The sequence below is a fragment of the Cololabis saira genome, chromosome 12, assembly GCF_033807715.1.
Source record: "Cololabis saira isolate AMF1-May2022 chromosome 12, fColSai1.1, whole genome shotgun sequence".
Classification (NCBI taxonomy): Eukaryota; Metazoa; Chordata; class Actinopteri; order Beloniformes; family Belonidae; genus Cololabis; species Cololabis saira.
In genome coordinates, this window is record NC_084598.1 from 44694562 (window position 1) to 44708065 (window position 13504).

Genomic DNA, 13504 nt, shown 5'->3' on the forward strand with positions numbered 1-13504 from the left:
AGTACCAGTTATAGTACCAGTTATAGTACCAGTTATAGTACCAGTAGTACCAGTAGTACCAGTTATAGTACCAGTTATAGTACCAGTAGTACCAGTAGTACCAGTTATACTAGGAGGAAGCTCAGAGTTATCCTGTCCCAAGATGATCATCCCCTGTACGTATTTTTTTACAGAAGTGTCAGAAGTAGAAGCTTCTTTTGCCCAGATGCTCCAGAGAGATTTAGGAAGTCCTTTTTTCCTGCAGCAACCAGACTTTTTAACGTGAACTGCTAATGTCATGTCTTGCTGCTATACTAATATATACTAATACTAATATATATTAACCCTTGAGCTGCACATTGCACTTTAAACTGCAGCCACTCTTTTAGACTCTTTTGCTGCCATATTCTCTTGTACAGTGCACTTTAATTGCAGCTATATTCTTAGCTGTTTAATTTGCTGCTATACTTGTCTTTCACATTGCACTTTTAAATGGATTTGTATTCTTTTTCTTTTATCTCCCTTTTCTGGGGGGTCATTTTCTGGTTATTTTCTGTTGTATTGATCCACTGCTGTCCCTAGGTGGAGACATGTTAATGTGTATTGTTGATTGTTATGTTGTATTGTTGTGGCCATGGTGGCAATGAAGTTTCCCCTTTGGGGATTATTAAAGTTGAATCCTATCCTATCCTAACTTGTGGTTCCTAGAGGTTCTGACAGTAGAACAGGAAGTAGAACCTTCAGGTACCAGGTTCCTCCTCCAGTTCAGTTCAGAGTTCACTTCACATAGTTTAAAGATGAACAGTTCACGTTCATAGTTCAGCATTTTCATTTTGAACTAGTTCAGAGTTCAGTTCACATAGTTTAAAGATGAACAGTTCACATTCATAGTTCACCATTTTCACTTTGAACTAGTTCAAATTCAGTTCATTTCAATATTTTTAGGTGAGAAGTACGAATGAAACGCCCCCTATCCTAAAACTGTTCCCTGTATACAAACATGTCTCGTCCTAGTGGCTTTTCAACTTTCCTCAGAGGCTGTAAATCTCCAACAATGTAGTCCATCATCTACGGAATTATTATATGGAGTATTAGGGCCATGAAGGACTTTTTTTTATTGTGCACTTCGAGAAAAAAGTCGAAATGTTGAGATTAATGTTGAAGTACAATTTCAATAATAAAGTTGAAATTTCGTGAATAAAGTTGAAATTTCGCCTTTTTTCTCAACATTTCAACTTTTTTTTTTCGACATTTCGACTTTTTTCTTGAAATTCTACTTCAACATCAATCACAACATTTCGCCTTTTTTGTCAACATTTCAACATTAATCTTGAAATCTCGACTTTTTTCTTGAAATTTTGACTTTTTTCTCAAAATTTCGACTTTTTTCTCAAAATTTTACTTCAGCATTAACCTCAACATTTCGACTTTTTACTCGACATTTCAACATTATTCTCGAAATTTCGACTTTTTTCTCGAGATTTCGACTTTTTTCTCGACATTTCGACTTTTTTCTCGAAGTGCATAATGAAAAAAAAATCTTCCTCCTGTAAAATATTATTTTTATTTTTCTCCTGCCCTAATACTCTTCCGTAGTTATCAGTGTTTCTACCTGTTGCAGGTAAATCAACCCTGAAGGTGCAGCAGTAACTGGGGTTGTTCGGGGCTGTTGGGTCTTCTTGCTCTTTCCTGATCACTTAGTTTGATTGTCAAGGACTTGCAGATATTTCCTCCCACTGGACGGATGCTTTAACTCCACATGACGTTTCAGATGTGAAGTTGACGAGGCAGACGCTCTGACTTGTTTTTTCAGCGCAGGTGGACATAATTTGCACAGAAAGGTTAGATTTTTACCGTCGGACTCTTTGAGAGACAATGTGTAAAATTCCTGCAGATAATGATAAGGATCATCATCTGATGCTACGTCTGCATCGTCTCTCTCTCCACTGGTCATGTAAAGATGCACCGGGCTCGGGCCGCCGTTGCCATGGAGATGGTGCCCCGTGTGGTGATAGTGTGCGCTGCATTGTGGGTAATGTAGTGTGAAGTCGTCATCTCGTCCAGTATTTTAAATGTGGTGAAATGTATTCAGTAATAATTGGACCTGAACAGTGAAGCTGAAACTGACATTAACCAAACAGTTCAAATTCCAGTTCTTGATCTGCAGAATGAACAAGTTCAAGTTCTTTATTTGCAAATATGTTGCGTTCAGTTCAACGTTCTCACAGAAATTAAACGTGTTCATTTGAACTCGTTCATGCAGAACACTGGGGATACTAGTGGTTCCTAGAGGTTCTGACGTCCCAACAGTGACTACGTTTCCATGCAGTCAAAATTCGGTTAATATTCCGGTTACTGAAACATTGGGAATATTCCGTTTACATGGTAATTAATCATTCTGGATATCTGGATCAAACCAGCGACGCACGGAGAACATCATGACGCAATTCCTGTCATTTCTGCTTCTTCTTCCTGGATCCAAATCCAAAACAAATGCTGCTTCAACTTTTCTCTCACCTTCTTGTAAATCTTCTATCCCGGTACTTTCTACCGTCTACAAATGCAGAAATGTTCATATCCTTCATTACATTTATGAAGTGATTAGTCTCCTCCTGGTCTTGTTTCTCCGTGTTTATAAGAACTTCCTGAAAAAAAGGAAAAAAAGATGAAAAAAAGATGAAAAAAGAGGGGAAAAAAGAGGAAATAAAGAGAGAAAAAAGAGGAAAAAAAGGAAAAAAAAGGAAAAAAAGGAAAAAAAGAGGAAAAAGATGAAAAAAGACAAAGAGGAAAAAAGAGGAAAATAGATGAAAAAAAGAAGAAAGATGAAAAAAATGATGAAAAAAGAGAAAAGAGATGAAAAAAATAAAAAAAGGAAAAATGATAAAGAGGAAAAAAGAAAGGAAAAAAGAGGAAGAAATATGAAAAAAGAGAAAAAAAATCTCCGTGTTTATAAGAACTTCCTGGACTCAAAAGACCAGGATTCCTTGTGAACAGAGCATGAGCAGAAAACAGATTCCTGTTCCGTTTGATGGGGATATTCCGTTAGGCGTTTACATGACCCAATATTCAGGTTTTAAAAGGAGTAACCCAGGAGTAAAAACCGGAATATGAGCAAATTCGGGTTATTCAAAGGGGTTATTGGTGTTTACATGGCCGTGCAAAACCGGGTTATTGCTAATATTCGTGTTTTAAAAGGGTTATTGATGCTGGAAACAGTGATTGAAGTAAAGAGTTAAACCCCTGCAGCAGCAGCTGCAGACGGGGAGGAACCAACTCACGTCTCACAGAAGCTCCTTGTGTTTCCACCAGCGGTTTCTGCAGGACCGCAGACGTCCTGGTTACATAACCGTCTTATCTGTAAACCTCCTGGCACCAGTTCAGACGGGCCCAGAACCAGACCGGAGGACCCGCATCCACGAGGAGCAGACCCGTGATCCTCCCTGGAACTGGTGCAGGTCTGGATCTGGACCCTAGTGGTCTGTAGAGGACCTGCAGGTCTGGATCTGGACCCTAGTGGTCTGTAGAGGACCTGCAGGTCTGGATCTGGACCCTAGTGGTCTGTAGAGGACCTGCAGGTCTGGATCTGGACCCTAGTGGTCTGTAGAGGACCTGCAGGTCTGGATCTGGACCCTAGTGGTCTGTAGAGGACCTGCAGAACTTGCATCCTTCCCCCAGACCCCCCTCTGTCCGTGGGGGTCCAGTTCTTGAGGAACCCCCCTAAGGGGGTTGTGGTTCATCATTTCCAGCTGGAGCTGCTCATAAAAACAGAGTTTCTGCTCCAAACTCTCTTCTGCTCCCTGGTCTGGTTTTTCTGAGTAAACTTGAGCAGCAGAACCAGCGCTGCTCCTCCTGGAGCTGAGGTAACCCGGAGTTGTTCATTAAAGCATCAGCTGCCAAGACATGAGCTCATACTTGTTTTGAGGGGAACGTGAGGCCGGTTCTGGCCCGGCTCCAGGACCAGAACACGGAGCAGAACACGGAGGAGCCAGATCGGCCCGGTGCAAAGCTGCTCACTTTACAACAGTTACAGTTAAAACAGTTACAGTTAAAACAGTTACAAATCAGCCAAATGGATGAAAGTACATAAATATATTTGTTTTATTCACTTATAAACACATTGGTGTTATATAACATATTGGGGGTGGTAGTCTAGTGGCTACAGAGGCGGGCTTGGGTTCCTCAAAAATACCTAAATGATGGAACATTCACCCAAAATAACGTTCATCTCAGCAAATATGACAAAGATACACTGACCAACTGCTGATTTAAGATGTTTGACTTGGCAGAAATAAACATATTCTCAGTCTCCACCGACCTCCATCAACCTCCAGGTTCAAATGTCTAACTTTGGAGAAGAAATCAACATATTTATAGTCTTATTAAAAAATACATTTTGGTCTCAATCGTTTGGTTTCACGTCCACAACGAATCTGGGTGGGGATGTTTCTGTTCCACGTCAGGAGAGTTTATATCAAGCATTACGTTTATTTCTAGAATGATTGATTGACGGTCAAAGCAACCAGCCGTTCGTACTAACCCAGGCTAGGGGAAACATGGCAGCCATTTTTGATTTGGTTTCATATGTTTTCTGGATCATTGTTCTTTTTTTTTAATCATTGTGTTTCTGCGGTATATACATACATCTTATCTTATCTTATCTTATCTTATCTTATCTTATCTTATCTTATCTTATCTTCCATATATTTTTCTATTATTTCCTTTGACATACCAGTTTTAATCATACCGTAATTACTTATTTAGCCTCGTCTCTGTATCTGTCTGGAAGAAGGCCTACATGGCTGAAACATGTTGGCATCTTTTAACTTTTACAAAGCCATGATTTAATAAAGGCTTTTTATATTTTTCTATCTTTTTGAGTGCCTCCGTTTTTTAAATTGTTTTTCAGTCTTTTTGATCTCCATGCCGAAGAGCACCTGAAGTATACACTTTTTTTCTCACACCCAGCAGCACTTGTAGTTATACTTAACATACAGTACAAACAGCGACAAAAGACGACATCAGTTACAATGATATGTATCTAGGTGTGTGTGTGTGTGTGTGTGTGTGTGTGTGTGTGTGTGTGTGTGTGTGTGTGTGCGTGTAAATAATATGATGAAAGTAGATGAATAAATTAAGAATATTAATTCGAGAATAAATAAGTAAACAAATAAATAATTATCATATAGAGTGGTGTAGCACGATATAATATAAATATAGCATAACAATATGGTAATATCCTAATATAACATAATCATTTTTATAATATTATAACATATAACAAAATTATTTAGCCTATTTTGATCAAATCGGTTCGTTTTAAAAAAACAAAGAAAGAAAACAAAAGAAGCATTTTTTAAATAATGACCCGTTGTGTCCGAGTTCTCGCGAGATCTCGTGGTTACCGGGGTACCGTTGGTCCGTGTTCTCGCGGGATCCCGTGGTTACCGGGGTAACGGCGGCAGCAGCGTCCCCCCCAAACTGGACCCCGGAAAGTACCAAGTCGGGGTCCAGTTCCGGGGTGGGGGGAACCTTTAATAGAGTTTAATAAAACACGGATAAAAGCAGCACAAACTTACAAAAAACAGAATTATTGACTTAAAAAAAGTTATTTTAACAACTTTATAAGCTGTAGGTGTGTGTGTTGTGACGTCAGGGGCTCGGTTCGGGTTCGGGTTCGGGATGGTTTCGTCCAGTCTCGTCTCGGGGTTTGAAAGTGAAAACTTTCACTGGTTTCTCTAGTTTATCTGGACCTTCGACCTTCGACCTTCGACCCGCTACTGGAGGATTCGGTACCGCTGTCTGGTACCGGGAGGTTCTGTTCGTCGGTACCGGAGTGGTTCGGTTCTGTTCGGGTGAGTGTTTGATAACTGGAGAAGATTCTCCCACGACGGATGTTCAGTGTTCTGTTCACACTACACGACCGTTAACGACCAGATGAGGGGGTTTAGGACCAGAACCAGGACCAGAACCAGGACCAGGTCCCGTCGGTCTGGGTCCGGTTCTGGACCCGGGTCTGGTTCTAGGTCTCAGTCTAGGACTGGGTCTGGGTCCAGACCTGCGGTTCTGGTCGTTCTGGGTCCATTAGTGAGTTCATCTCCAACTTTCCAGCAGAAATTATTCATTTTCATTTCATTTTATTCTTTATTTCATTCAAAAATAAAACAAACAATTCAATACAAATACAAATACAAATGTTCATAAATTGTGAATGAAAAGGGAGCAGAAAGAAGAAGAATCTTATCTAATCTGCCCCTTTTTCCAAGAAATAAATTCACAAATAACATACATTAATAATTTAAAAACAACAACTAAGTAAATAAAAAACTAAAATAAAATTACCGCCGTCTATGGGTATGTCTAACATATTTAATTATATTTACTTAACATACTGGCTTTAATTGTTCTTTTGAATGTAATGTTTGATTTGGATTATTTGTTTTCTTTATTCAGATTGTTCCATAAACTGATTCCTTTCACAGAAACACAACGTTCCATCAAATTCGGCCACGTTTCCACGTAGCCGGGTATTTACAAAACTACGTTTTGAAAAATCCCATCATTTCCAGGAACCTGCATAAATATCTGTTAAGGTGCTATGAGCAGCCAAACCTGCAGGGGGCAGTGTAACGAGAAGATAAAGTCATGCTAGCCAATCAGAATCCTGGAAAAAAACATCAACAAATGACACGAGTAACTTCCAGTTACTTCCAAGATGAACGAGAGTCTTTGGTTTGGAGTGACAGAGAAGTGGAGTTACTTTTAAGTGTGACTTTAGAATATAAAAGAGGTAAAATACAAGAAAATATTGACGGTTACAAACTAATTGTAACCACAGGTGTCTCTCATGACGCTGGTGACGTTTCTGTCTCATAATGTGACGTTCTGAAGCCTAAATGTCCGTTTCCCTCCATTAACAAGCAAACGTGAAGACGAAGTTTTTGAAAATCTCCACTTTGGCCGGAGTTTTCAGAAATGATGGTTTTTGGAAACTTTGAGCTTCGTTTTCCTGTAAACGAACGAACAAAACGCATGAAAACACCAGCGTTTTTGATACGTGGAAACGGGGCCTTAGTCCTGAATCTTGGTTTTTTCAGTCTGGTACCAACACAGTTCTGGTCTCCATGGTTACGGTTCACATCCATGACACCTGAACTACTTTGGAGCCAGTTCTTTATCAGTGGAATCAGAAAACCCGGTTCCAAACTCAGTACTGGCCCAGAACCAGAACCAGTTTCGTGGAAAAGGGGTGTGAGCTGTCAGTAAACACTTAACAGGGTACAATTCATCTTAAAAGGCCGCCAGCGTCCAATCAGAGCGCTGCGTCCGGCGCTGAGGCAGGAAGTGGAACCTTGGAGATGTTGATGCTGCAGTTTCCTGCAGCTCCTCCTCCTCCTGGTTCCCGGTTTTCCTCCACGCCGGCGGTTCTGGGGAACAGCTCTCCACTTCCTGTTTCCCTCCAGACATTTAACAAACATTAATCACTGAATCACCAGGTTATCTCAGGTTCTGGATCCACGGTGAAACTTTAAACTCGTCTTCTGTAAGTCCAAACTAAACTAGTTAAAAGTATTTGATCTTGCTGATTCTGGGTGTTGTCATCCGTAACCATGACGACGCCTCTGTTAACCCTCATCTCCAGTTCAACATCATTACCGGGTCCATTTTTAGATGAAAAGTGCTTTTTTTGTGTAAAAAAACTAACTGGAACAAGGTTTCCACGCAGTCTCCATGGTAAAACTACTGGATCTGTCACTGTGTTTCCAGCATCAATAACCTTTTTAAAACCGGAATATTAGCAATAACCTGAATTTGCACGGCCATGTAAACACCAATAACCCCTTTGAATAACCAGAATTTGCTCATATTCAGGTTTTTAAAAACCCCAATATGACCCCTGGGTTACTCCTTTTAAAACCTGAATATTGGGTCATGTAAACACCAAACGGAATATCCCCATCAAACGGAACAGGAATTAGTTTTCTGCACATGCTCTGTTCACAAGGAATCCTGGTCTTTTGAGTCCAGGAAGTTCTTATAAACACAGAGAAACCAAGACCAGGAGGAGACTAATCACTTCATAAATGTAATGAAGGATATGAACATTTCTGCATTTGTAGACGGTAGAAAGTACCGGGATAGAAGATTTACAAGAAGGAGAGAGAAAAGTTGAAGCAGCATTTGTTTTGGATTTGGATCCTGGAAGAAGAAGCAGAAATGACGGGAATTGCATCATGATGTTCTCCGTGCGTCGCTGGTTTGATCCAAATATCCTGAATGATTAATCACCATGTAAACGGAATATTCTGAATGTTTCAGTAAACGGAATATTAGCAATAACCTGAATTTTGACTGCATGTAAACGTAGTCTGTGGATATACTGGATCTGTGGCCAGAGACGACCAGACTAGAGTAACAAAGTATATCTAAGATGGCTGCAGCGTACAGGCGACTGTTGTTATTGTTGTTGTTCTTGGACGCTCCTGTATAGGGGTGGGATGATACGGTAACTCACGATTCATTACTGTGGCGATATGTGGCCCACTATAACGATAATATCGTGATACACACGATATCTACGATATTCGATATATTGTAAGAAATTTCATCAACGATATATGTGACTGAAAAAATACCCATAAAAAGGAAAACGTCTGTAGTTTATTCAACATTTATTCAATGCCAAAACTTCATACAATGTACAAAGAAAGTGCATTTGTATATTTCCTCACTGCCTGCTAGGCTTGTAAATGTAAACACTGTACAGCTGGACAAATTAAAGTGCATGAACATTAATAAGATGTTTTATATAAACCAGGACAGTCACTTGCTTTGTTTCTAATACTGAAAAGTCAGTAAGAAACTTAATTTTGCATAGTACGTCACTGCCTCCTAGTAATTGTAAACACTGTACAGCTGGACTAATTGAAGTGCATGAACAATAGTGTGGTGACAACCGCATAAATACATTATGTGTGTTGTAATAAAATACAGATATTTGCCGTCAGTTTATCCATTATTTATTGCGACATCGATTTTTTTCCCCCACCACTAATCCTGTATGAGTCATTCATCCTCATCCCATTGGCTCGGTACGTTTTGTACCAGTGAGGTCACGAGGTCTTGGCTCCGCCCCCTTTGAGCATCACAGACACGCCCCCGTCTGAGCTGTTATCATTCCTGGACTGGTTCTGGTTCAGGTTCAGGTTCTGGTTCTGGTTCTGGTTCTGGTCCAGGGCCAGGTCCAGACCGCAGCGCTGCTCCGACTCGGCAGATTTCCTGTCGTAAATCTTGTGAAACATTTGTGGGCTGAGTCAGGCCCGGCTGCTCCCCCCCAGAACCCTGTGGTCTGGGATCTGCGTCAGAGCCATGTGGTTTGGAGATACCGGGCCTGACCGGGCCCGTCTGGACCCTGCAGCCGGGAAGCGGCTCGCGTGAAAGAATAGAAACCAGGCGGTGGTTCTGCACCCAAACCCGGGGTACCAGCACCTACTGAGCATGCTCAGTGCTGAGAAACGGGGGTGTGGGACTCCAGTCCTGAGGGTCACTGACTGTGTTTCCAGCATCAATAACCCTTTTAAAACCAGAATATTAGCAACAACCCGAATTTGCTCATATTCCGGTTTTTAAAAAACCCCAATATGACCTAGGGCTGGGCGATATGGACCAAAAGTCATATCTCGATATTTTCTAGCTGAATGGCGATACTCGATATATATCAATATTTTTTCTGTGCCATAATTGGGGTTTCCCCCAAAGCATTATAGCATAGCTTCTCTGTTAGCATCTCTGTTAGCTTCATTGTTTTCTGAGGCAAACCCTTAAAAAAACAGTCAGTTTTAATACAAAGCCTCGTGCCAAATGTCACACAGGTTCCTTTTATTAACAGAGGTCTGCACAATATCAACATGTATAAAACAAATGAAATAAAAATAAACTGCCTGCATATATAGAATAAAAATGTTTCTTGAATAAAATAAAACAAATATCCCTTTCCTGCATAACAATTAAATTAAAATACACTGCAATTAATACAATGTAGACAGTAACAGGCAGACTTTTCCACTGAGGTTGACAGTTGTGCAAATAACAAAACATTTGTGCAAATCTCAAATAAAACATTCAAGTCAATTTGTCAGAAAATAAAGCTATATCAAAATCATAAAAAAAAAAATATATATTCTTTTTAAATCGAAATAAACGATATTGTCTAGTACCATATCGTGTTTGAAAATATATCGATATATATTAAAATCTCCATATATCGCCCAGCCCGAATATGACCCCTGGGTTACTCCTTTTAAACCCGAATATTGGGTCATGTAAACGCCAAACGGAATATCCCCATCAAACGGAACAGGAATCTGTTTTCTGCACATGCTCTGTTCACAAGGAATCCTGGTCTTTTGAGTCCAGGAAGTTCTTCTAAACACGGAGAAACCAAGACCAGGAGGAGACTAATCACTTCATAAATGTAATGAAGGATATGAACATTTCTGCATTTGTAGACGGTAGAAAGTACCGGGATAGAAGATTTACAAGAAGGTGAGAGAAAAGTTGAAGCAGCATTTGTTTTGAATTTGGATACAGGAAGAAGAAGCAGAAATGACGGTAATTGCGTCATGATGTTCTCCGTGCGTCGCTGGTTTGATCCAGATATCCTGAATGATTAATTACCATGGAAACAGAATATTCTGAATGTTTCAGTAACCGGAATATTAGCAATAGACCAGAATTTTGACTGCATGGAAACGTAGTCACTGTCCTGCATGTTTCAGATGTTTCCCTGCTTCAACACAAGGAGCTGTGTCAACACCAGAACTGTCCAGACCTGGATGACACGCTGGTGACCATTAATTAGAATCAGGTGTGTTGATGCAGGGAAACATCGAGAACATGCAGGACTACGGCCCTGTAGGACTGGAGGACCTGGACCTCTGTGGACCAGATCTACACCAGAATCATGAAAAATACAGGAATCAAGGTTCTGGAAGGACCAGGTCCAGGTCCAGACCTGAACCAGGTCCAAGTCCAGACCTGAACCGGGTCCAAGTCCAGACCTGAACCGGGTCCAAGTCCAGACCTGAACCGGGTCCAAGTCCAGACCTGAACCGGGTCCAAGTCCAGACCTGAACCGGGTCCAAGTCCAGACCTGAACCGGGTCCAAGTCCAGACCTGAACCGGGTCCAGGTCCAGACCTGAACCAGGTCCAGGTCCAGACCTGAACCGGGTCCAAGTCCAGACCTGAACCGGGTCCAGGTCCAGACCTGAACCGGGTCCAGGTCCAGACCTGAACCGGGTCCAGGTCCAGACCTGAACCGGGTCCAGGTCGGTCCTCCTCCTGACCCGGGAGTGGTTCCTCCTCTGGCAGAACAAAAACATGACGAAGTTCTGTGTTTTGTAAACTTCCTCTTTAGTATTGACTCATGACGGTGTCGGTAACTGAGAGTGTGTGTGTGTGTGTGTGTGTGTGTGTGTGTGTGTGTGTGTGTGTGTGTGTGTGTGTGTGTGTGTGTGTGTGTGTGTGTGTGTGTGTGTGTGTGTGTGTGAGAGTGTGTGTGTGTGTGTGTGTGTGTGTGTGTGTGTGTGTGTGTGTGTGTGTGTGTGTGTGTGTGTGTGTGTGTGTGTGTGTTCTGAATCACAGTAAAATCAACACCGAGTCACTTCAGACTCGTATTGACCTGCGTTTCTCCAGGCGAAGGTGTGAGTTGTGGTGGAGCTGGAGGAGCTACGGTGCAAATACTCTAATGTACTGTAATATACTCTGAAATACTCTGAAATACTCTAATATACTCTGATACTCAACTGTAATATACTCTAATATACTCTGATCCTCTACTGTAATATACTCTAATATACTCTGATCCTCTACTGTAATATACTCTAATATACTCTAATATACTCTAATATACTCTAATGTACTCTAATATACTCTGATACTCTACTGTAATATACTCTAATATACTCTAGAATACTCTAATATACTCTTAGATACTACTACTAAAACTACTACTACTACCTAAATCCATCACGGGGGTCTGCTGGAGTTTATCCAGCTAATATTCAGGCCAGAGGCAGGAGTTACAGCCTGGACAGGTCGCTAGTCCATCACAGTACTCTAAAATCCTCAAATATACTCTAAAATACTCTAATATACTCAGAAATACTCTAATATACTCTAAAATACTCAAATATACTCTAAAATACTCTAATATACTCTGAAATACTCTGAAATACTGTAGTACACTCTAATATACTAAGAAATACTCTAATATACTCTAAAATACTCTACTGTAATATACATAATATAATCTAAAATACTCCAATATAATCTAAAATACTCCAATATAGCCTACTCTAATATACTCTTACATGCTCTAAAATCCTCGAATATAGTCTAAAATACCCCAATATCCTCTAAATACTCTGATATAGTCTAATATCCCCCCCTGCTGAATCAGCGGTCTGGTCTGGACTGCAGGACGACGGATCCTCAGGAAGTGACAGAAACTGCTGACGGGGAACAAACCACTTCCTGTTCTGGACACAAATCTTTGTTTACAAACTCCACGAGTCGCCGGCGGCGCCGCGTCACCTTCCTGGACCGGGCCTGGTACCGGGCCTGGTACCTGGGCCGGGCCTACGTCACCTTCCTGGGCCGGGCCTGGTAACTGGGCCGGGCCATGACGGCGTTCTCGTCAGCCGTCGACCCGTTTCCACGTTTTCATTCCTTCCCAGAATACCCAGAATACCTCAGATCCGTCCGTTGCCACGGAAACGGCCTCTTTGTTTGGGTGCCAGGAGACCGGACCTAATAATATATGTAATAAGGTATTACATTATTGGTAAAAATGTTATTACAATATCAGTCAGGATATTTTATTACATTATTGGTGAAATTATTACATTATTGGATTTGATTACATTTTCGATTGAGTTAAGTGCAAATTTTATTACATTTTCAGGAAATTATTACATTATAGGAAATTATTACATAATAGGGAAATTTTTACATTATAGGAAATTATTACATTATACGGGAAATTATTAAATTATAGGAAATTATTACATTATAGGGTGAAATTATTACATTATAGGGAAATTATTACATTATAGGACATTTTTACATTATAGGGTGAAATTATTACATTATAGGAAATTATTAAATTATAGGGTGAAATTATTACATTATAGGAAAGTATTACATTATAGGGTGAAATTATTACATTATAGAAAATGATTACATTATAAGGTGAAATTATTACATTATACGAAATTATTACATTTAGGGTGAAATTATTACATTATAGGAAATGATTACATTATAGGGTAAAATTATTACATTATAGGGTGAAATTATTACATTATAGGCTGAAATTATTACATTATAGGGTGAAATTATTACATTATAGGAAATTATTACATTATAGGGTGAAAAGTATTACATTATAGGGTGAAATTATTACATTATAGGAAAGTATTACATTATAGGGTGAAAAGTATTACATTATAGGGTGAAATTATTACA